Below are 24,807 nucleotides of genomic sequence, written 5' to 3'. Positions count from 1 at the left end.
AGTGAATGTATGGATGAGTGAATGAGTAAGTGTAATCAAAATGATTGAGAGGGTGCTGGAGCGATGGAGTGCTAGTGTGAGCACATGGCTGTGGGTGGGCAAGACATAACAGTAGAGTCATCTGCAGTCTGCTGTTTGCCTGCTTGTTCAGTGGAGAATGTGTATGGGTGTATGTGTGTGTGTGTGTGTGTGTGTGTGTGTACACCTTTCTCTACTTGACTATGTGACTGGATCTATCTATCTATGTGTGTGTGTGTGTGTGTGTGTGTGTGTGTGTGTGTGTGTGCGCGCGCTTGCTCTGCGGTGTGGCGTTGAGAGGGAGGCGGTCGGGTCATCAGCTGTAGGTATGGAAGGAAGGTGTGAGTCAGGCCTGCTGGTTGCACGTGAGAACGCTGCGAGACGAACAACAACCAGCCCCCCCCTCCCACGCCCCCCCCCCCCCCCCCCTTCCGTGTCACTCGGCTTCTTCCTTTCACCTCCTCTCTTTCTCAAGGGTGACTCTCATATCAGAAACCACAGTGTGTGTGTGTGTGTGTGTGTGTGTTTTCTACATTGACAACATCTATGTTTAAATTTAAGTATATGGAAATTGGAGAAGTGCGAAGTGTAAAGAGGAAACACGGCTTCGGGTTTGTTTAGGAGGTTCAGCATGTCTGGTGGCTAGGTTGTTAAGATCATGTGTGGCTGTTGGACAGTGGAACAAGGACAGAGTACCCTCACGATCACACCCACAACAATCAGAACAAACCCACAGTGGCTAAACAATGGTAATCGTAGGAATCAAGCCTCTCACTATACTATAGAGAAAAACAAAAATAATGCTTAACCTTAACTACTTCGACACTGATAATGAAAATCTTGAAACGCTTTCTATTTCCACTTTTTAAATGTACTGATCTGACACAAACTTTCCAAATGTTGCTCTTTTTTTGCATATAGGCCAGAAAGACTCTAGGCATCTCACCACACAAATAACTACATAAAACCCATTCACACATCATCCATGTACTGTACAAAACATTCATAATTGAGTCTTTCATTTCGAGGCTGGAGAGAACAAAGGTGTTTCATTTGCCTGTGAGAGACACAGGACCCACTTAACATGACCGTGAGGCCACTTGCACACCACTGAAGGTGCCGTGAACAACAGCACACCACACATGCACATAGTATGACCTCATAGATACACACGCAAGCAAGCACGCATACACATACATACACACACGCACAACACCAACACTCACACACATGCAAGCCAGGACACACAACACACACACACACTGTCACACGTGAACATGCACGCATACAAACGCACATGCACAGAACCATGACAACTTAATTACATAGTAAACATTGAAAATCAATTACCCCCCCTCCTCACACCCACACCCCCCCAACCCCCTCTTTTGAAATTCCACTCATTCCAAATGACTGTAGTATCCCAGTCTGGGAATTAACTGAGGGCCTCAACACTCATACCATTATGGCTGAAAGGGGTTGATTTTTCACACCATCATGGTAAAAAGAAACTATGTGTATGTTGAGACTGAGAATCAATGCTTTGTTTAATGGCCACCACACCCAAAGGTGAACAAACAGGTGCATGAACCAAGTCAATGGCACAACAAGGGACAATAAGGGTTAAGGTTTAGCTGACTATGTGTACCCATAGGTAAATTTGGTCCTCAGACACATGGGGATGTTACGTATGGTCAAACAACAGGGAATAGACTGGATGTTCAAAGTACACGGATCTGAGACCAAGCCTACCCAACATTGATCTTCTTAAGAACAAAGGCACCATAGTTAAGTAAGTGTGTGTGTATCTGTGTTATGTCTCTGGTACGGCCCACACCTATTTTAACCCCAATTAAAAACGGGGCACGCGACCAGGAATACAAATCTACGTCCTGTCACCAGCTCCAGTCGTGGTGGGGTTATCACAGAATGCAAATGATAGACCCCTGCCCCAGCAATCACCGGATGTCATTGGTATGCTGGACTTCTTCACCAGATCCGAATACGAACACACACGTTAAATTGAACCTGGCCCACAGTTAACACCACAACACACGTTGAAATGAACCTGGCCCACAGTTAAAAACACCACACACGTTAAAATGCGTTATTGCCATCATAAAGGAAGATAAATGTATCCAATAACTGCATCACTGTTTTGAGCCATTGTACAATTCCGGAGGCAAAATACAATACAACACAATCCCTACTCTGTGTGTGTGTGTGTGTGTGTGTGTGTGTGTGTGTGTGTGTGTGTGTGTGTGTATGTGCGCGCGCACTTTTGTGTGTGTGCTTTCTTTGTGATACCCCCACCTACACACACACACATACACACAAATTATTTGTGTTTATGGTTTTCCATTATGTAGTGACACTCTGCTGTTGATAGTGCACAGTGGGATTCACGTTCCTCTGTCTGCGTGTCTATTTGTCTGTCTGTCTGTCTGTCTATCTATTCAGGGCCACAAAGTATCTGAGTGGTGAAACAGATGCAGCAGCATCCATGTTTACCCCCCTGCTGTGTGCGTGTGTGTGTGTGTGCGGGCTGTGTGTGTGAGCTGTGTGTGTGTGTGTGTGTGTGTGTGTGTGTGTGGATGTCTGGGGGTGGGGGGGCTTTGGCTCACTCCAGTGGCAGCTGACTGCAAAACGGACCTGGCCCAGATTCACTGGAGCAGCGCCAACAACTGGGAAAAGAAAGAATGAATTTGGTCTTTTTGCTTTTCATTGAACTTTCATAGTGGGGACGGACAGTACATTTGGCGTAACGTGGCTTCAGTAAAGAGGGTTTGAAATGAAGTAAGTTGTCAGACTGAATGTCTTTTCATACCAATCTATGTTAAAAACACTGAAATATAATCTTGAGATATCAGTTATTGTTGTCGTTTTGTTGCAGACATTCAGCATCATATTGGCCCTAAAAACAGCCATGTCAATAGACAGACACCCTACCCTGATCTACAGCCAGAGAAGGGCAAGACCTGAGCCAAAATCAGCCAGACACTGTTTGTCTGTTTGTGTGTGTGTGTGTGTGTGTGTGTGTGTGTGTGTGTGTGGATGAAGTGTGTCTCCAGTGTGCGTGTCTCCACATTGCATCATCTTAGTCTGTTCTCCGGTTGAGCCGCGGCCTTGTGCTCAAGCTTCAAATCAAGCCTGACGTAAGCCCCTGCACTCAAGCTGGAGATGCCTGCAATTCCAGACGCCAAACAAAAAAGACGAATGAGAGAGGGAGAATGAGAGAGAGAGAGAGAGAGAGAGAGAGAGAGAGAGAGAGGGAGAGGGAGAATGAGAGAGAGAAGGTGAGAAAGAGGGAGGGATAAAGAGAGAGAGAGAGAGAAAGAAAGAGAGGGGGGGGTTCAGACAGATAGAGGGAAAGAAAGAGAGAGGGGGGGTCGAGACAGAGAAAACATTAGATAGAGGGAAAGAAATAGAGAGGTAGAATGAAAAAAAAAACGGTCTGAGACGGTGGAACAGCCAACTGGGGGCTTTACAAATCGTACTACTATAGGAGGAGGAGGGGGAGAGGAGATGGAGTAGTTCAAGAATCACTTTCAGGTCTGAAATAATGAACAGAGACAATGGCAAAACATGTCTGTGTGCGTGCGTGTGCATTTGTGTGTGTGTGTGTCTGTGTCTGTGGGGTGTGTGCGTGTGTGTGTGTCTGTAGGATGTGTGTGTGTGTGTGTGTGTGTGTGTGGGAATGTGAGAGCGATAGAAAGAAAGAGAGAAAGATGAAAGGAAGGAGAAAGAGAGCTGCAGAGAAGATGAAGAAGGTTGATGTTAAAAATGGAGCGAATGAATAAGTCACATGATCACTCAGGGGACTCCTCATCTCACCCACACACGCACGCGCACACACGCACGCACACACATGCACGCGCACACACACACACACACACTTCTCTCTCCCTCTCACTTGCTACATCTCCGTCCGTTTACTTCCCTTCAATCTCTCTTTTCTCCTCCTCCTCTTCTCCCTGTCTTCCTCCTCTCCCCACTCAGAGTAGTGAATGATGCAACGCTCCAACAACAGGTTGTAACAGCTCATCATAGCCACGTGGCTGTGCCCTCTGCTCCCCCAAAAGCCTCTTTTCTATCCCAATCCATCCCCAAAACCCATGCTTCTACCCCCCACCTGCCCCCTGCCTCAAAACTACCCCCCACCCTGTCAACCGTCTCTTTCTAACAACCTGCCCCTGCACCCTCTCTTCCTACCCCCTTTCCCCCCCCGGTCTTTATCTCCTTTCACCCTTTACAACCACAGCCCTCCCCTCTCAACACTCATATCTTCATCTTCATAACACCACCCTATGCTCTACTCTTCTTTCCTGTCACAATTGCCAACACTACTACTCTCACTTGCCCCCCCACCCCCCACCCCCCTATCATCACTTCCCCTGCACCACAAACCTTATCCTGTACCCCCCACCCCTGCCCACCGCCCCCACTACACACCTGCTGCACGCTGCATCAACATTAGAGGTGAACTAGCAGTATATCTACTGTAGCTTGCAATGTGCTCATTCAGAATGCTAAAGGAAGGAAGCGGCTTAGTCAGATTAGTAGAGGGGTAGGCTGGGCTGGGCTGGTCTGGGGGAGGTGTGTGTGTGTATGTGTGTGTGTGTGCGTATGTATGCTCATTAGAGTGATCAGTCCCACCCCATTCCTTACACCCCCCCCCCCTCCCCCGCGGTGTGTATGTGTGTGTGTGTGTGTGTGTTTCTGTGGGGTGTGTGTGTGTGCAGGCCTCTATGTGTGCATGGCTAGCTCTCCTGTGAGTGTGTGGGGTGTGGGTGTATAGCATTGCCCATCAGGCTGGTACATAATGTATGGGGTTGTGTGGCCAGAGAGCACGTTCTCTAGTACAAGCACACACACACACACACACACACACAACCACCACACACACTCACTCACACACAGTCAGAAGACTCAACACGCAACGTGCACACATACACATAATCAAGCAACACTCTCTTGATAGGAGGACACACACACACACACACACTCAGGACAGAAGAGAGAGACAGCATAGCAGAATGTTCCCATGAAGCACACTGTATTTGAACTCCTTTACTAGTGGAGGGAAACGAGGAGGAGCCCAGTGCTTTAGAGGATTAGAACGAACGATGGGGAGAGATGGGGAGAGATGGGGAGAGAGAGAGAGAGAGAGAGAGAGAGAGAGAGTGTGAGAGAGAGAGAGAGAGAGAGAGAGAGAGAGAGAGAGAGTGAGTGAGTGAAAGAGGGGGAGAGGGGAGAGAAGGGGGGGAGGGGAGAGAGGGTGGGTGGGGTGTACAATAGAGATGCATATCTGCAACAAGATGTACAGACAAATGTGTAAATTCTTGCTGGATATCAACATTTAGACATGACATCAGAGCAGGCTGAGAACAAGAAGTGCTCAGAGACGGGGGGTGGGGTGGGGGGAGTGAGTGGGGGCTTGGGTGATCAGACGCTGACGTGCGCCGCACACCAACCACAGATTAATATTTCATTCACCCCAAGCAAGCTCCGGTGATGCTGCAGTTGTGGGTGGAGGGGGAGGGGTGGGAACTAACAGCTTTTGATTCAGAGGGCCAGGGCCATTCCATTGTCAAAGATATCACAGCACTTTACACAGATCCGCGCTAATCAAAGGTGATGGCCGGCAGCGAGGAGGAGAGAGGGGGTGGTGGGTGTGAGTGTGTGTCTGTGTGTGTGTGTGTGTGTGTGTGTGTGTGTGTGTATATGAGTATGTGAGTGTGGGGAGGTTGTGGATAGGTTCACAACTCGCCACTCTGAGGATCACAAGATCACGTATGCATATATGGAATCGAGGTCATTTACATCACATGCAAATACTAAATTCTAAAAGATGCATATCAATTGGCAAATGGACCAATTAGATTATCCACATCATATTATACTACAATTTACATTAGACCAACAAATTAATAAAAATGGAAAAATGGTTTATCAAAAAATGTAACTGAAGTGAAAAAAGGAGTATGATGCCACTGATGAAGGCAATGGAAGGGGGCAGAGTGTGGAGAAGCCAGAAATAAAAATGTTACAGCACCTCAGAAAAAAAAAGGGGGGGGGGCTGCACCCTCCCCTTGTCATATCCCAGAGTGCTTTGCTTCAACGGCTGTCTTGCTTGGTGTGACTCAGCAGCCAACATTGCTCATGGCGTTACACTCAAAACTAGAGCAAGCCATGGCAAGAAAAAGCTGGCCTCTCTCTCCGTCTCACTCTCTCCATCTCTCTCACACTCTCTCTCTATCTCTCTATCTCTCTCTCTCTGCCCTCATCTCTCGCTCTCTCTGTGATTCCAAATGACTGCTTCATGAGACAACAGCTCATATTTAGAGCAGCCTTATGAGGCAACGGACCCATTTTCCACAGCATTGGAGCTCAGTATGCATGCAAGCCAGGCCATCGCAGAAGTGACTCTTTTAAAATACACACACACACAGTCTCTACCAACACATACAGTGTAACATCTCTCTCTCTCTCGCTCACAGTCACATCAGTCACACACACATGCTTAGACATACTCACACAAAAACAAACGCACGCGTACACACAAAAAAAGGCACACACACAGTCACACACACCTTTAAAAAGAAGTAACGTTGCTCTTCAGGTCAAGCTTGTGTCTCTACAGCCCAGTGTTGAACGTCATGTCTGGAGGAGATGCTGAAAAAGCCTGCAAAGAGAGAGAGAGAGAGAGAGAGAGAGAGAGAGAGAGAGAGAGAAGAGAAAAGAGGGGAAAGAGAGAGAGAAACGTCACTTTAGGGGATTCACAGTCAACAGGAAACACACATTCACACATGAGTTCATGATGGATCCCTGTGTCCTAAAATCTGCCTGTGAGCCACACAGCCACAGCTGAAATCGCTGATGCACCTGAAGGAAGGTCACTCGCTGCCACATCAGCTCTGAGCGCCGCCGACACAGCCAACGATGACAGCAGAGACGAGCACTGTAACGAGCATCAAATATATGAGCATCAACACGGCCACTGATAACTGGCAGGATAACGAACAGTAACCAGTGCACCCACGCACTGGCCCACACGATAAGGAAAGCCCCATTGAAAAATGATTATTCTTCATGCTTACAAACGTGATGCTTCCTACTCTTCGATGGATTCTGATTAGCTGTCAATGTTTCTATCGATTAAAAAAAATTTGAAAGTGATGGCCAAACAGTCTGCCAGTGATGCCGTTCTACATGTCATTGTGTGATGTGCCGAGCTAGAGCGATATATTACACTGCGATTATTTACAGTCGTCATTACAGCTTCCGTCGGCCTTGCGGACAGGCCTTAACGCGGCACCAAGTGCCGCAATTGCTGTACAGTCGGAGCCTAAGTATTGTGGTTTCCCTCTTTTACATGTGTGTTAATGGCAATAGCAGGCCACAGCAGAAGCCAAGATATGAAGCCTTGTACTAGAATAGAACACTTAACAATGTGTACACACACTTTCTCTCTCTCTCTCTCCCTCTCTCTCTCCCTCCCTCCCGCCCTCAGTCACACACACACTCTAACTCAGTAACTCACGTAGTCACGTGCACGTCGACAAGCTACGCGATCAATTATTCAGGGCAAGATGTCATGTTATTCTCCTCGCCAAGGCTCGCCCCCACCGGCCTGCCTCCTCTCCCCCCGCCCCTGAACAATCTGTGCGTCCTCCTCTCTCCTCATTCTGAGTACATCTCCAGATCACTTTTTCCTGAGTCCTCCATCGCAACGCAGGACTGGGAGACGAAGAGGAAGAGGAAGAGGAGAGGAGGAGGAGGAGGAGGATGATGATGACGATGATTTGGAGGTAGGCAGCAGCGTGGAGCGCTCGGGAGGCATTGTGCTCAGGCGGGCCAGAGTGTTTGCTGAATGATTCATGACTCATCAAGACGCCTCGTTGACAAAAGTTAAGGTCTCTTTCCTGCTACGACCCACCACCCCCCTCTCTCTCTAATCCCCCCCCCCCCACACACACACACACACATCCCACCACCACAGAGACAGAGAGAGAGAGAGAGAGATAAGAGAGAGAGAGAGAGAGAGAGAGAGAGAGAGAGAGAGAGAGAGAGAGAGAGAGGGGGGGGGGTGCTACCTGGAAAAGAGTTTAAAGGGAAAGGCATATCTCCCAAGACTCTTGTACACAAATATAAATAAATAAAAACACACAAATGTGAGTGCCAGAAATGGACCTGGCAGAGGGGAGAGAGAGAGAATGAGAAAAACACTGAGTGAAAAGTAGAAAGAAAAATAAAGAATGAAAGAATGAGAGAGCAAGAGGCTGTTGAGGTGTAGTAGTGAGGAGAGAGAGAGAGAGAGAGAAACAGAAAGAGAAAGAGAGAACTTCTCTGCATGTCTGACTTGTGTGGCTGGGTCAGATGTGTGCAGGACCTAGAGCGAGGGGCCAGCCTGCTTCCCATGGCCAAAGCCAAGGTCACCACGCATTTGGGGGGACGGGGGACGGGGTCACTATGGTTGCCTCAGGAGAGCATTCATCCATTCACTACTGACTACTTCCTGTACCTGTTTTCTTTTTTTGAAGGGGGGGGAGTGTGTGTGTGTGGGGGGGGGGTTGGAGTTAAGATGATTGAACAACCAGTCACAAGTATTAAGGGTGTGGGGGCGTTGGAGGCAAGCCAGAACTACTGGGAGATACAACATAGCTGTAGCTCTCAGCATTACCAGTCACTTGCTCATGTCCACACAAACACACACACACACACACACACACACACACACACACACACACACACACGTACACAGAGACACACACTCGCACAGGCAAGCATGCACACATATGCATTTGCTGGGCATTATAACCCTGCCTAACCTGCCCTATTCAATAGTCACATTTCTTTCAAAGACACTTCAACTAGTCTTGGAATTTCAAGGCCCCACCTAGTTCCACAGTTGATGCACCCGTTGAGCATTCTTATGAACTACTTCCTCATACATCTGTATATGTCTAGACTTGCAACAACAGTCAAAAAGTATGATGTTTGCTGAACAAACATCAGTGAACCTTGAAAGTACAGGAGAGCCATTGCATACCGTGATCAATCCTGACGATATAGAGGAATGGTCATATTGATTGATGCTGGGGTCTTTCTATAGCTTTGTGTTCATTTAGCAGTATGGCTGTGTGTGACATGGTATTTTTTTTTATCATTATTTCAACTAAACACATCTATTAAGATATATGATGTGTCAATATGATGGGCGAACTCTTCTTATTACATTATTATCAAATTAACATTTTCAGATAGATCATATCATAATATTGCCATTTCTCCTCAGAATAGAGATATGATTTTTGAATAATGATGAATGATTTTAACAACATATCGCCCATCTCTACTTGAAAGAGATAGAAAAACCCTTAAATGCTAAGAGTACGTAGTTGTAACTTTGTACATGATCAAGATAGTTTCCATAGGAGGGTAAAGGAGAGAGATGACTACACCTCACTTCCCCACTCTGTGTAGTGACCTCACACATGGTGCAAAGCTGCTTTTACATCTTTTGCTTCTTTGTGGAGGGGCTATGAGGTCCCGTTTCCTGTTTCTGGCTTTTGAGTTTACTGCACTCACAAATGGTCTGTGAAACAACCCAGCAACCCAGCTTGAGAAACTCTGAGAGACAACTCCGACCGCATAGGCCTACCATTTCATTATCATTAGATAATAACTATTGTTAAACAGGAACACTGAACACGTGAACAGTCTGTCATTCATAAAGGATCTACCCTGCTGGTTAAAACATAACTACAGCAGCTGTCGTTACAGCAAGGAAAAAGAAAGAGAGACGAGCAGAAAGAGGAAAGGGGAAAACAGAGGAAGCTGGGGGAGGAGGGGAGGAGAGGGGGGGGGGGGGTTGAGGGTGAAGAGGGGGGTGCTGTGAGGGTGCCCTCATTTTAGCGGAAGTCATCTCAAGTCGGCTCCCTGAGCGGCCGTCTTCTTGTGACTACTGGGAAGGTGATTACCAGACGTGGCCGAAGGTCGGCGAGGGGGTGGGGGGGGGGGGGTGGGGGGTGAGGTCGAGGAGAGGAGGGGGGTTGGGGTAAGTCAATGGGGGGGGAGGGGGGGGGGGGAGGGGGATGGAATCATAGCCCTGCTCTGGGAGGGTGAAAAAGCCAAAAATGGCTACGGTGACCTAGAGCAGAAAGGAGCAGAGCAGAGCTGCAGGAAAACAGTGGAGATTCCTCCCTCAATCAAAATGAAACCAGGCCGAAACACAAACATGCATGCAGACACAGACACAGGCACACACACACACGGAAATATACACGCTCGCTCACCCACAGTCATCTGCACAGACACACACACACACAGACACACGAAAACACCACGCGTGCAGCGGCTGCAGCCTGTCCCACTTTCAAGTGTGCCATCATTTGTAGCATTTAAAGAGAGGCAGAGGGAAAGAGACAAAGTGAGACAGAGAGAGACAAAGTGAGAGAGAGTGCGGCTGTGTCTGTGATTCTTTTGTTTGTGTGTGTGTGTGTGTGTGTATGTATGTGTGCCTGGCATCTGTATTTGGATATCTTAACAGACTAAAATATATTTAATAACACAATATAGGTCAAACATGGTCAGCTGGCCTCCAACAATGAACGCCAGTGATCTGAAACAGATGAACACAGAGGGGAGGACTTACACCGCCGAGAAACAGTGCAGAGCTGCATATCAGCTCGGCCTGATAGAGGCAAAGGTAAAAAGGGGGGGGGGGGGGGGGGGGGGGAGAAGAATAGAAAGAACATGTAGCCTGGGCCTAGACAGAGGAAAAAAGAGAAAATAGATAGCATGCTGCAAACAGACGGACCTGAGACACAAAGACTGCCAAAAGAGAGGGAGAGAGATGGAGAGAAGGGAGGGAGAGAGAGAGAGGGGAGGATGATAAAAAAGCTAAACAGAGGGCTGGAGGGCACGGCCTTGCAGCCCAGCCAAACACTCCATTCATCAATACAGCGCAGTACATGCTGCCTGCCTGTCGGTTCGCCACACAACAGAGCCAGTTTGCCAAGCAGACAGGGACACAGACACCAACCAAGACAGGAGGGGCCTGGAGGTCAAATCAGTGTGCTTTTTAACATGCCTTCTCAATTTAATTCGATTTGATTCAATCTAATCCAATTCAATTCAATTCAATTCAATTCAATTCAAATGTGCTTTACTGGTGTACTGGTAACAAATAAGCATTGTATTGCCACAACAGGTATTAAATATAGGACAATAAATCCAAACATAAGGTCGATATCAAATATACACTTCAACAGGTACAGGAAACAGAACAAGAATACTTTCTCAGAAAAAATCCTTTAGCCAAAGGCATCAACCAAACCAGAAACCAAAAAAAAAAAGCAGTCCCTGACCTCGGACTGACTGTGCATAAAGGTAGATAAGCAGAGATATGTGGTGTGTGTGTGTGTGTGTGTGTGTGTGTGTGTGTGTGTGTGTGTGTCCTCTCCCTCACCTCCCAAGTAATTATCATCTCAAAGCCTACTCTGTGCACACGTACTGCTCCCTTATACACAGGCGCGCACACACACACACACAAAGTCGGTGTCGTGTGTAAATGACATAGGCCTACTTGAATTCGCCACTATGGAGAGCAAGTGAGAGAGAGAGAGAGAGAGAGAGAAAGAGACAGTGGAAGAAAGAGAGAAGCTGTCCTCCAGTGAACTTTGAAATTTCCACTCGGCTTTGTGTTCCCTCCAAAAACATGAGCATGAGGCCATGGCTGTCCAGTTGCCTCGGCGCTCTCCCCTAATGCTCCGTGAAGGCCAGGGCCACATATTCATTCAGCACAATTATTCACACAACGTACAGAGACAGAGAGAGAGAGAGAGAGACGAGAGACACACACACACACACTGCCAGCGCCTCCTGAGCGCGCACACACACACACACACACACACACACACACACACACACACACACACACACACACACACACACACACACACACACACACACACACACACACACACACACACACACACACACACACACACACACACACACACACACACACACACACACACACACACACACACACACACACACACAGAGAGAGAGAGAGAGAGAGAACAGTGTCACAGACAGGGAGGCAAACATAGACAGACACAGAGATAGGTCGGGAGGGAGGGAGGGAGGGAGGAAGGGAGAGAGGGAGAAAGAGAAGGAAAGATGGAGAGAGCCTGACAGTGTCTATTTAAGACAGAGAGACAGCGCCCCTGTGGCCCTGCTCCACAAGCACAAGCGGCGCTCAGGAGGCGCTGGCAGCCCGGGCGTGTGTGTGTGTGTGTGTGTGTGTGTGTGTGTGTGTGTGTGTGTGTGTGCGTGTGCTCAGGAGGCGCTGGCAGCCCGGGCATGCGTGCGTGTGTGTGTGTGCGTGCGTGTGCGTGTGTGCGTGTGTGTGTGCGCGTGCGTGTGTGTGCATGTGTGTGTGTGTGTGCGTGTGTGTGTGTGTGTGTGCTCAGGAGGCGCTGGCAGCCTGGGCAGGCCACTCAGGGGGTTGCACTCCGACTGCAGCACACAAAGCCGCGCCACGGTCTCCATCCTTGACCCGCTTCCTGGTGGGCTGCAGCTCGGACGCCACTGCCGGGTTAGGTCGGGCAGCTGAGCCCGCCCTGGCTGAGTGACTCTCGAGAGGACCGGCTTGACCGAGGGGCTTTCAAGACACAGCACAGAACTCAACTCGAATCAAATCACCAGGGCAGCTGCCAAGAGACCCTTTCGTAACCAGGGACTTCTTCATGGCACATTTCCTGGACTGGATGTCCAACGAGCCTCCGAACCTCACACAGCATGTGGGGAATAGCAGCTCAGAGGGTAGAGAGAGAGAGTCCCTTCAGAAGTGGCTTTGAGTGAAGCCGGCCTGCAGGACAGAGTGCTGCTGTGTCTTGCCTCACCTCCGGAGGACGGCCATCAATTTATGGCACAAAACAAAGATCTACTGAATGTTTACCGAAACCATAGAAACCACCATAACTGGATTAAAGGGCCAGATTTACGGAACCCAATACAACATTTGGGGAAGCTCAACGCTGCTGTTTTATGTCCATTGCTAAATGCCAGAGCCAGGCTTGGATCTGAAAAAAACTGATGCACTGTCATACATTTAAAGATGGAGACTAAACTGAATTTCAGAATGCTCCATACAGTTACTATATAGAAAAACAATATAGATATAATTCCATAGTAAATATATATTATGATGCCATTACATGTTTTGTGTGCAGAGGGCCTCAATGTGTAGACTATACTGTATTTTGCATACTGTATACTGTATTTTGTATACTGTATTCAACTTCACTGTAGCTAATGCTGAGAAATAATTATGAATCGGTCAAAGAAGCCATCATCCAAGTCTGGCATGATCTGCCACGTCAGTTAAACCAGCGTTCTTCTAGGTCTATTTCAGTTAAACCAGCATTCTTCTATGGAAGCCTATTTCAGTTAAACCAGCGTTCTTCTATGGAGGTCTTTTTCAGTTAAACCAGCATTCTTCTATGGAGGTCTTTTTCAGTTAAACCAGCATTCTTCTATGGAGGTCTTTTTCAGTTAAACCAGCGTTCTTCTATGGAAGTCTATTTCAGTTAAACCAGCAAGGCCGTCTATAGGAGGTGACCTCAGTTCAACCACTGTGTTGGTTTTTATTGCCATCGACTGAGCCGTACCCTGCAGGCCCCGTTATGACATGATCAATTTCACACACCACATCTACACCATTGATCTAAACTGACCACACACTGTCCACACACACACACACACCCACACACACACAGTCCACATACACACTGTCCACATACACACACATAGCAAAATATAGCACTGAAGTGTAAGCTGTGGACCAGGGTAAAGTGAGCAGTGGGATTCAGGGTCAATTGAGAGGAAGAATGCTGAGGAGTTTTAATGTCCTGCTGCCTGACAATCACATCGGTGGTGCTTCAGAAAGTGAGAAGCGAGGATACCTGTAACAGTCTCAAAATAGCCTGGCTCCCACAGAGGTCTCAACAGCTGATCTTGGCTAATGGAGGGACTGTCTCTCTACTGGCAGTCATGTCACACACACACACACAGAGTTACATGTGTGCGCCCACACACACACAAACACAGAATCATCTAAATCCAGCAAAACCTCACTCTGTAAATAAATAAATAACGAAATAAATAAAAACAAAATGCTGAAAGTAAGTCACTCAAACAGAGAACCACCCTCAGCTTTCTGTTTTAGAGAGAGGCGTGCATACCCAGCCACACACAAACAACGCTTACTCACACACATGCACGCCTGCTCTCACTGACACACACAGTTTCTCTCACAGACGCTACGCACGCGCACACACACACACACACACACACAGAAACAAGCATGCACACACAGGAACACGCATACACACCACGTACACACACACACACACACACACACACACACACACCACACACACACACACTCCCTGGAGAGAGAGCACACACATCACTGTGCTCCAGATTCAGAGGGAAGGCGGCTCTAAAGCCCAACCGGATTTTCCAATCAGAGAGTGCAGGGAGATTAATGGCAGAGCTAAAGTGGGCTTTACAATGCACGCGCACACACACACGCACACGCGCACACACACACAGACAGACTTGCACTTTCACACCATCAAATATTTAACTGGGTAAATTCAAGATCTGCATGCAAGTGTATTTGTGTGAGAGTGTGTGTGTGGGTGTGTGTGTATACATGGTGTGTGTGTGTGTGTATGCAAGCTGCACAGTCACGATTTCTCTGCCACCTCCGAGCATGGTGTTAACCCAAGAGTATTCAGTGATGCATGTGCTTTGCTTCTCACACACACACACACACACACGGCTCTGTGCATGTTTTAGGCAGGAAGTCAGTGGGATGGACGGACAGACAGACAGACAACAGGGAGTAGGCTGTCTCACTGGATGCCGGTGGTGGTGGATGATGATGATGATGATGATGTCACCACACGACCGCACAGCACTGGGGGGAATTGGGCTTCATTTCCATAAAATCATCCTGCGCGCGCCAGCTAGCCTCTAAGACCATTCAACTTAAAATAGCAAGTGTGTAGGATCTCTGCCTCCTACCGTGAGCAATCCTGTCTAACTCATGCTCTCTCCCTCTCTCATCCGCAGACACACGCACGTACTTGTGCCAAATATATAAATATATATCTTTTTTTTGCACAGAATTCTGAAATGAACCCTTCAAAACATTCCTTTAAAAAAAAAAAAAAAAAAAAAAAAAGAAATCTCGACACTGCCAACAATAAAGTAGCCTAAATCCCCACCACTTCCTGTTATTGTAAGACAGAACTCTCTTATTTAGTTCAGTCACTGAAGCCTGTACTGTAGGTATGAGGGTGGCCAATCTGAGCCCCAGAATGTCATCACTTTTGGGCAGCCTTGAGGTCTATGCTGGAAAACCACAAGACCGCCAAGGATTCCGCTCACCTCCTGCCACATTTGAAATGCTAAACAAACAAACAAAGAGACCGAGAGGAAACAAATAAACACATCAGGAAGAGCATAATAATGTCTTTAAAAACAGTGTTGGCGCAGCAGAGAGCTGGAGCACAGGAATACCACAAGAGAAGGAAACATGTAGGACACTGAGTCATATCCCCCATGCATACTCCCTCTTCTCCATTCTAGAACACCCCCCCCCCCCCCTCCCAAATCTGCCCCCCCCCCATCCCTGCTCTTCCCAGTCTCATAATGTACACTGACAGCATAAATTATGCACATCATTGCGAGAGTTTACACAGGGAGCAGACCCATGGGGGAACTCGGGCAGGATTTGAGCTTTTATCCCTCTAAAGTCTGCCCTCAATTAATTTGGGAATTAATTCAAGCTTGGGAATGAAGCTTCTCTCTCCCCAGCTGCAACGTCCCGGCCCCCTTTTAAATCTGTCACTGTCCAAATAAATAAATAAATAAACAAACAAACAAATAAATAAAAGTGGAAATCAGACCTGCTTACGATGCATGTCTCAGCAGAGCAACTGACACACAGTCATACAGTATGCTATTTATGCAGTGGAAACAATGAGGCATCACCACTCTAGACACACACTAGTACGTGCAAACACGAAAACACACACGTACGCATACACACACACACACACTATACTATTCATACACTATGCATGGACATGAAGACATGCATGCAGCACAGATAGATATGTAATACAGCTAATCTCACACCCACATGCACGCGCGCGCGCACACACGGACAGACGCACACACACACACAAGCACACACATACTAATACAGCATGCTTACACACACACACACACACACACACACACACACACACACACACCAAGGTAACTCTCAGTGTACTCCACCCCCTGACCCTCCCTCTGGCATCTCACAGAAACACCTTGTCACGTCATGTCACCTCAGCTCATTTCACCATATGTGTGTGTGTGTGTGTGTGTGTGTGTGTGTGTGTGTGATGCGTCTCTCATCAGAAGCCTGTTGTGCGTCCCGCCATCTCCCGCTGTCGGACACTGGACCCCTCGGGGAGCTCCAGCATCAGCGCAGTGGCTGAAGGCTGAAGTGGACCCAGCTGTCAACACCTATCCCTGAGTCATCACTCCCCAAAACCAGCACGGCACACTGAGCCCCGGACACAGCCAGTTCCCCAACACACACACACACACACACACACACACACACACACACACACACACACACACACACACACACACACACACACACACACACACACACACACACACACACACACACACACACACACACACACACACACACACACACACACACACACACACACACACACACACTCAAAACTGAGTCCAAGCTGCATTTACAAAGGACCACCTCACCAGCGCCACACACGCACACTAACGTGCTACGCCCAAACCAGTCCAAAAAAAGAAGCCAAAAACAGCGCCCTGAGAGGTCCGATTTAGCTTCTGCTTTCATGTGAGCCGTGGGAGAGGCACTGCTGCATCTAGTGACCTCTCTACCCACGCTCACACACACACACACACACATATACACACACAACATACACACACACACTACTTCTGCTTTTGTTGCCCGTGATCAATAATGCATTGCCTCAATCTTTCCTGTGTGGCACAGGAATCTTCGGGGACGACTAAAAATGATATGAGAGCGAAGCTGAAAACAAAAGGGCTTTTTCAGCCCCTTCTCTCCAATGCTCAGAACGTCCAGTCACAGTACAAGACTAACCCCTCCTCACTACACATCCCCCATCTTCCCACACACACACACTTCCGATGACCGAGTCAATTAAAACCACAGGGACTAGGTGGAAAGATAAAATGGACCCTATCCGATCAGTGCTAACAAGGAGGGGAGGGGATGTAGATATAGATATAGGGGGGTGTGTATATATATATATATAGATAGATAGATAGATAGATAGATAGATAGATAGATAGAGAGAGAGAGAGAGAGAGAGAGAGAGAGAGAGAGACTACAGCCATTACACCAGGAAATGGTTCCCAGCCCTCTGGGTTTGGCCGGCGGGGTCTCAGACTCCAGTGCTAACAAGGAGGGGAGGGGATGTAGATATAGATATAGATATAGATATAGAGATGTAGAGATAGATAGATAGATAGATAGATAGATAGAGAGATAGAAATGGTTCCTGGCCCTCTGCGCCTCAGACTCCACACCACTGGAGGGTGAAGCCAAATGGAGGGGAGCGGCCGCTTTGTTTACTTCGAGTCCTTTCTTACCAGACAATCACATTTCCCAGAATTAATGTGGAGCACAGCTGCCTGGCCCCTTCAACTGCACAACACTGCATGCACATCTGTCTGGGGGGGGGGGGGGGGGGGCAGAGGAGGAGAGGAGAGAGGAAGAGAATGTGCAAGAAACGGAAGAAGAACAACTAAGAGACGAAGAGGAAGGAGAGAGAGAGAGTTTAGAGAGAGAGAGGGAGACAGACAGAGAATGTGCAAGAAAGGGAGGGAGAAACGAAGAAGAAAGAGAGAGAGGGTCGAGGGGGGGAGGGGGGGGAGAGACAGTTTCGAGCCAACCGCTGACTAACTAAGCCATTGTTCATTACAACCAAAGGCTCAGCGAATGTCATGAGAGCATCATAAAGTGCATGCCACTGCCGAGGCCTGAAGTTTGAATGATTACTCAACAGCTCCCATTCCCCCTTTCTTTCCTCTCCACAAATGCTACAGTCGCTTTGATCCAAATATGACGCCATCATCATTGTCCTAATCAATTCTATTGTTTATTTGGAAACTCGGTCGAGCTTGCGCTCAGATACAGAGAGGGAGATCGTGTGACTTCTACAATCAAGTAAACTGGCTGTGTGTCAACTGGCCCGGTCAGCCTGGGAAAGAGTAAATTGTAGCTAATGCATCACTAGCAGCAGCTGATTAGCGCCGCTGCTATCACAATGAATCTGAACCAACAAAATGGGCTTGTTGAGTATTTTACAGGTGCACTGAACTTCCCTACAGATCTCAATAACTCTGGTAGCCATGGATACCAGCCACCATCTGACTAATTTATTTCATGATTACGGGATGACTGAATATCAAACACAACATTAATGGTCATGTGATTTGTCTGAATGGTCATGTGATTTGAGCTCCTGTCTAGGTGTCCCGCGCAGACAACATTCAGAAATTGCAACCGTGTATGTAGACTGAGAATGTATTTAAGGAGAAACAATGTGTGTGTGGATGTAGCAGAATTGTCTTGGTTATACCTGTCTTGGGACACAGGTATGCTCTATAAGAGGACTCACAACAGGCATTTTCTATTAGGGGAGAGATACATTTTCCACAACAGAGGAACATTTCTCTAACTTCCCCACATGGCAGTGACCCACAGCTGTCTGACGTGCAGTGAAGCGAAAGAGTGTGTGAAGGAGAGAAAGAACGAGAGAAGGAACACAGTGGAGGGAAAATAACAAGCTCGGAAAAGAAAGAGAATGAACGGCAGAGCCAGAAAGAGAGCCAGAAAGAGAGAAAGAATGAATGTAATGAACAGGAGAAAAAAAAGAAAGAAAGACAGAGAGAAAGAAACAGACAAAAGGGGAAAAGAGGGCCATAATCAGTTTATTTCAGACTCATCAGGGACGAAATCTCCACTTGACCCTACTGAGCGTGCCCAGTGCGGAGCGGCGTTAGCAGCGGCACATTCCTCTCCCTCACACAGCACCACACACTCGCTTGGGGAAATCCAACACGTCAGAAATGCCGCAGATCTGCGCCAAACCAGCTGATCAGGAGTCAGTGCCAGTGAAAAAGCAGGACATGTCCGAAGAGAGGCCTAGCCTATAGACCGCGCATTCCCAAGTCCCTAAGTGAGGTGAGTGTATCATATCGTGGAAAGGGAAGATATCCACCACGCAATCGTTGTGCCTCGGACTTTTGACTGCCTTCAACACAGCACAGCGTTTCTAATACAGGACAGTCGCAGTTTTTTCAATTTCATTTATGTCCATTCCGAAGAGCACCCGATTTTAATCTTTATATTTGACCCAACGCAGCACTCTCCTTCTCTCTCTCTTCATTGATCCACCACGCAATAACACACTACACACAACATTCCTGATTAAATGCAGCACTAAAAACACATTAGGTATGTGTAAGGCGATATCAAGTGCATTGCGTGTTATTGTACACAACACCTCCACAGGCCGAGTGTAGATGAAGCTAAAGGCTTTGTGCTGGCAGCAGGCTCACCAAAAACAGCATGCCCTCGTCTCTCCCTCCCTCTCCCTCCCTCCTTTCTCTCTCTCCTCCTTTTCACTTGCGTGTTCCATCAAAACCCCAGAGCGCTGGCAGCGCCAACAGAACAAGCTCACCCTCCTACCCCGCAGAACACCGCTGACGGAACAGAACATGCCACATGCCGCCACGAGAGCACGCTTCTGTCGCGGGTTCTTAAGAATAAAACGAGGGGAAACAAATTTGCCCTCACATCATCTCAGCCCACCCCCCGCCCCCCAACCAAGACCCCCCCCCCACACACACACCACCCAGCAGAGGCAACCTGGGCAGATGAACCGTGAAGAGAGTGATTCTTCTGCTGGTTCTCATGATGATGGGACCCTTTAGCTCTGGTTCGTCTCAGGATGAATGGGAGCAGGAAAGGGGGAGGTGGTGAGGGTGAGTGTGTGTTGAGGAGGGACGGGGGTGATGACAGGGTGGTGGGAGAAAGACTGTGTGCGTGTGTGTGTGTGTGTGATGGTGGCAACAGGCAGTGAAAGAGAGTGGGGGTGTGATGATGGGGAGAATGTGTACTAGTAAAAGATAGAGACAACAAGAAAAAATGGAGAGGAGAGGGGAGAGAGAGAGAGAGAGAGAGAGATTGTTAGTAGGATGGCTGGATAGTAGGGTCAGATTCATGGCATGACGTGGGGCTTACTCCTCTCTGCAGCTGCTGCCACTCGGCTGTGACCCGTTCTCAGTTCTCAATGACGCGCAGATGCCACGCGCTCAGAGAGAGAGAGAGAGAGAGAGAGAGAGAAAAAAGAGAGGGCAAGAGAGAGAGAGAGAAAGAAAAAGAGAAGGAGAAAGACAGAAACAGAGAGAGTGAGTGAGTGAGTGAGTGAGTGAGTGTTCTGGCCCTGATTCGGGTCAGTGCCGAGTCCGCTCCAGCTCCAGCTGCTATCTGGGCTGTGATGATTATACGCTCCTCATTCTCCAGCCTCCTGCCAACCGAGGGAGTTCAACCAGCCGAGACGGCCTCTCCCGCAGAACCAAGCAGAGTGGCAAGGACCTACTGCCACGTACCACTCTACTAACCTCGATGACGACTCTAGAATAATCTATATTGCCCCTGTCACCACATGCTGTAGACCTTGATAATGCTTCTCATTATAGATACTAATTTGTGCACAAATGCAGCTCATACCCATAAATCCTATTTTGGGTACTGGCACATGACATGGTGTCGCTGGGCACTGCAATGTAATGTCCGTTCCACTGTTTCAAATTCTATGCCCCCCCCCCACCACCCCCCACCCACCCCCCTCCTGAATGATGACTGCGCCACATGACTAGAGAGGTCCACCATTACAGACTGCCGGGGACAAAGCAAGCCAGACTTTCCAGGACAATGACTACCACAATGAGTAGTATTTACTCACAGGTCAGTTGGAATAATTGACCAAATGAGTGTACACAATAGGCTACCTCTCCCGCTCTACATTTAAAGTGAGACTCCAAAGTTAAGCCTTCGGACAACACCATTCAGAGATGTTCAGAATGGCTATAATATGGCCTTTTGTAGGTACAGCAGTTTGCCATTTTAGATTAAGAGACACAACAAAACATACAAAATGTTACAAAATCTATGAAGTCTATTTATCTGTGTCAGATATGAGTGATACAGGTCTAAGCCTGGTACCGCAGATAGGTCACAACCACCATGATACGCTCCTGTGTTCAGTCCACTTTATCTTTTACTGGAGAAGCCAATGACTCCCAATGATGTGGATACCATTCAGCTGTAATTACCATATGAATGCTTTTATGCCAGTAATTCATTTTATGCTAATAGTATGATCTAACATATCAAACAAAAAAGCGTCAAGGAGGTCCCCCATTATTTGATTACTTCCTCCTCCATGTAGGCTACCTCAGGAAAACAAAGCGTCAGTGGGAATTGGAATGTCCTCTCTATACAGTGCCATCTTCATGGGATTCACGTAAATCACGACACACTACGGATGAGCCGGATGAGATCTTATTATTGTTATGGATATACCGGTAGAATTCCTTCCCATGATAAGAATGTCAAGTTTGTCATGTTGTTGACATTTGCCCGGCCCTCAAGACTATGAGCTGGGATGACTAGTGGCTGAGAAAATACTGATGAATACAGTAATTTCCCGCATATAAGCCGCATGGCATAAGCAACAGGACAGTGTTTTATGCAAGTTGAAAGAAACAAAACCACATTAACACCATATTAACTGCCCTCCTGTATTAACCTCATAGCTGAAGAAATTTAGCAAAATCAATGTATAAGCTGTGGCTCATAGTCGGGAAATTATTTATATCGTCATTTATCATCAAGAATACAATAAATTATCATGATATTCAAAGTCTATGTTGTCCATTCCTACACACCACACACTCCATGAAATGTGGAACAATGGTTCAATAGAATACTTCCAAACAAATGTATATTTTATTCTGTAACAGGCCTCCTCAGGACATGAGGCATATGACAGTCAAAATGTTGTCGGACACTGATTATATGCGTTGGCTATGATCATGGCTATAACTAACGCAGAATTTCCGTTCCTAAAAGCCTTAAGCAAAGCCATATGGATGGTGATTGTTGTTGTACTAGGTCTTTTAATTAAAATCTGAAACTAAACCACTATCTCCAAAAAAAACTATTCAATGACCTTTAACACAGAAATATGAGGTATGATATGAATGAGACAGCATTTCATTTTACGTCTGCAAATATACAGGAGAATTGACCAATAAATAAAATCAGAAATTTCAAACCGCTATTACGCTGGCTATTAGACAGACAAGAACAGCTGAAACATATTGCAACCTTGCAATATTTCAGCATTTGACTACTACCACACTGTCTGATCCAAAACCGTCTCTTAACCAGGCCAAAAGTCACCTATTAGCCTAGCTCATCATTTAACCACTGACCCATTTAAATAGGCTAGACTATGGTTATTGTGCTACATTTAGGCAGAGCTAACCGCCTGGCGAAATGGTAGGCCTATAGCCTGATACAAAGAAAATCTATTTATCCAATTCACAAAGAGGTTAAGTGCTCTCTGAAGAAAACGCAGACATAACAGCCCAAGTCACCATCTGATCAACAAAAAAGCCCTGGTGAGTGTTTGCACAGGCTTGCTGACTGTGAATTATTATAGGCTACCTTTCCCTGGTAGCATCCCATTGGCAAACATGGGAGGAGAACTCCTATTTCATTGACAAGCCTAGCCCAATAACTAACTTATGTCAAACACACACCTAGACGAGATACAGGGTGTGTAAATATTAGATTCTGTGAGCTTCTAATAGTCTATCACAGATCACTATGACTTGATGTGAAATGTACAATACCATCACTGAGCTATTGTCTTCAGATACTATAGACAGTCTATCTAAACACAAAATAAAGGCAAAATCTGGTTGAGTCCATAAGATTAATGTACTCTTAGTAGCAACGCATAAAAACAGAGACAAGTTAGCATGTCAAACTCTTTTGTCAAATCAAATGCTGTGAAACTGTGTGACACCAGATTATTACATCTTGGCCCAAAAAAAATATTTTCGGGGAAGATAGCACCGTCCTATACCTCTTCATAGAGCTATGTACTTCCTGATAGGGTAATGCATTCCAAATGAAGCTGCACCTGTCGCCCCACTTTACAACATTGCATCAGCTACTTGACTTTAAATTACCATTGTCGTCATGAACAAAAGACAGTGGAGAAGTCTTAAAGTTAAATAGAGCATTTTCAAAATGGCACACTTTTTAAGTGATAATCAGTTTGAGTATGCCACACACTAAAGTAAAGGTACAAAGACTAGACTTAGGTGGCAAACTGTAGTGGGCGTTGGCAAAGCATGCTAACACACCACACATCCTCTCGTTCAAAGTTCATCAGATGGCTTATGACAAGGAAGAACATGTCTACCATCATCTCTCTCTGAATGGGCCTAACCCCAAGTGTCTTTTCTGAGTAGTCCACAACAAAATACTGTTTAGGCTGCCATATTACCGTAAGCAAAAAACATTATCAAGGCCTTCTCTAATCATTTCACTGGGAATAATAACTAACAAGAGGTGCTTGGCCACTGGTCACATAAGATTTGTACAGCGTATTTGACCGTTAGCTACACCCCGACCTCATTGCCCTCACGCTAGGCCATGTTTATACAAACATGCTGATTTTCTTGCCGTCTTGGCCTTTTCAGTCCATATTTTCTTGATTTGAACGGTATGAATGTAACTCCCCGCACCGTTCAAGTTCCATTAACACACAATGCTTATGTGTTGCCCGACGTGGCCTTGAGATGTAGCACGACATTTTTGTACAGTGTGGCTATTGTGAAGCTGGTGGCATGGAGGCCAGTCAATATTGGTAATTAAATATAGCGCCAAACTAATCCTGTTAGCGAACATCTGCATTGAGTACCTAACTGGCCTCACAGAGGCCTAGCTCTTCTTGCAGAGTGGGTCGACTTGTCTTTGGGAATCATCATTAAAACTAGCATGCATGAGTGCCTGAGCTTGCGGGGGGAGAGTGAGAAAGAAAGAGAGGGGCAAAAATATAATAAAGAAAGAAAATAAAAAATAAAAAAAATAAGAAAGTCAAGCACAATTCAGCCCGGGATTTGAGACAGCATTCTTATATTAGGCATGCTAAAGCAGATCAGCACTCTGCATTAAGCCTGACAGCACCGGTTTAAATATTTGATATGCTTTGCAACTGCGTCATACACCACTTCACTGCCGTAGCCCACCGCTGACATTCTAATTCTTTCCCTCTTAATATATTTTTCAGAAGTTCTGCTGTGCTCACGTGTTCTGAGGGATGAGAGTGGGAGCTTTAGGTCCTCTCAGGAGAGACTTGAAGGTGCTGTTAGGGGTGTGTGTGTGTGTGTGTGTGTGTGTGTGTGTGTGTGTGTGAGTGTGTGAGAGAGAGAGAGAGAGAGAGAGAGAGAGAGTCGATGTGCATACTGTGTGTGTGTGTGTGTGTGTGTGTGTGTGTGTGTGTGTGTCTAAGAGAGGGAAAGAGAGAGAAAGAG

At 46.9% G+C, this 24,807-nt stretch overlaps 1 protein-coding gene across 7 annotated transcripts in view; it reads right to left on the bottom strand.

Moving 5' to 3' along the window:
* Positions 1 to 24,807, bottom strand: part of taok3a (TAO kinase 3a) — a 59,075-nt gene that overhangs the window by 30,867 nt on the left and 3,401 nt on the right. For 5 of the 7 annotated variants that reach the window (XM_062542493.1, XM_062542499.1, XM_062542495.1 and 2 more), the window contains exon 3: positions 6,612 to 6,703. The exons of the other annotated variants lie outside the window; for them this stretch is intronic. The gene's annotated coding sequence lies outside the window, so the exon portion shown is untranslated. The remainder of the gene's footprint in view (positions 1 to 6,611; positions 6,704 to 24,807) is intronic. 7 annotated transcript variants of the gene reach the window in all.

Source organism: Sardina pilchardus, chromosome 8 (genome assembly GCF_963854185.1).
Source record: "Sardina pilchardus chromosome 8, fSarPil1.1, whole genome shotgun sequence".
Taxonomy (NCBI): domain Eukaryota; kingdom Metazoa; phylum Chordata; class Actinopteri; order Clupeiformes; family Clupeidae; genus Sardina; species Sardina pilchardus.
This window is presented reverse-complemented; position numbering and strand designations above follow the sequence as displayed.